Source organism: Pteropus alecto, unplaced genomic scaffold (genome assembly GCF_000325575.1).
Source record: "Pteropus alecto unplaced genomic scaffold, ASM32557v1 scaffold45, whole genome shotgun sequence".
Taxonomy (NCBI): Eukaryota; Metazoa; Chordata; class Mammalia; order Chiroptera; family Pteropodidae; genus Pteropus; species Pteropus alecto.
The window spans coordinates 36,112,539-36,113,712 of NW_006442491.1; the positions used below are offsets into that span (position 1 = coordinate 36,112,539).

Genomic DNA, 1,174 nt, shown 5'->3' on the forward strand with positions numbered 1-1,174 from the left:
GAAATTTAAGAAATACGTAGACAATTTCACTTTACTAAGACATAGTAAACCATAGTTTTTTTACAGAGGGCATCAACATTATGAAGAGGTCAACCCTCCTTAAACTCACCTATAGACTCATCTAAGATGAAAGTTTCCTACCAAAGGCTATATTGCAAGCTATGGACATTCACGGAAACCAGTGAAGCCTGACGAATAATAAGGACCAACATTTCCTGTGAGATTTCTATGTTCCAGGTACCTCAGCTAGGTCCCAGCATTAACCCCATTTTACAGATGATGAAGCTGGGTTCTAAGTACTTGGTCGAGACCCCACAGGTAGTACAGGTGGAGCCAGGACTGGACCCCAGGCAGTCTTCTGTCACAGACCCCTTAAGCATTATACAATACCGACCTCCTCTTTTGTCCCCAAAGCAGAGTGTGGCCTGTCTATGGCCATACCACCCTGAACAAGCCCGATCCCATCAATCTCGGAAGCTAAGCAGGGTCGGGCCTGGTTAGTACCTGGATGGGAGACCACCTAGGAAGACCAGGTGCTATAGGCGTAAAAAAAAAAAAAGAAAAGAAAAGAAACTAGAATGTGGTCTGTCTTTCTTTGAAAAGAGAATCTTGGTCACCTTAAGTAAGTGACATTAGAGATAAAAATGGCATATCTTTGAATATCACTCCTCGAAAAAGGCTAATAGGTCAAAATAGTCTCTGATTTTATGATGCGATGTGTTTATATACCGTTTTGTATACCCCTCTGTTAAAGCATGCACGGTGTTGTATTGTTGGTATCTAGGAGTCTATTTGCCTTATCAGACTAAATGTTCCTTAAGGGCAAAGGACAGTACCAATAAGAATGCTTTGGGCTGCAAATAAGAGACTAGCCTGCTAGGAGTGGCTAAACAAAATAGCAGCTAATTATGTCACCTAGCACAGGCCTAGAGGCTCAGTGGTTCAGTGACGGTGGATCAGCATTGTCTCTCCTCTCATGATCGCAACATGGCTGCTCTGGCTCCAGACATTGTATCTTCACCAAAACACATCTCAAGCAGGAAGAATGTTAGGAGGGGCGAAAAGTCTTCCTTCCCATGTGCCTTTCTCTTCAAGGAGGAAAATAATTACCAGTCACTACTAGACAAGCTCCCCGAACTCGTAGACTAGAACCGGGCCACATACCCGCACCTCA

At 43.7% G+C, this 1,174-nt stretch overlaps 1 non-coding gene across 1 annotated transcript; it reads left to right on the top strand.

The window, feature by feature from the left end:
• The first annotated feature begins 427 nt into the window (after window positions 1–427).
• LOC112471333 lies at window positions 428–545 on the top strand. The gene has a single exon (XR_003043241.1). It is a non-coding gene; the product is annotated as a 5S ribosomal RNA (ribosomal RNA).
• Window positions 546–1,174: the final 629 nt, after the last annotated feature.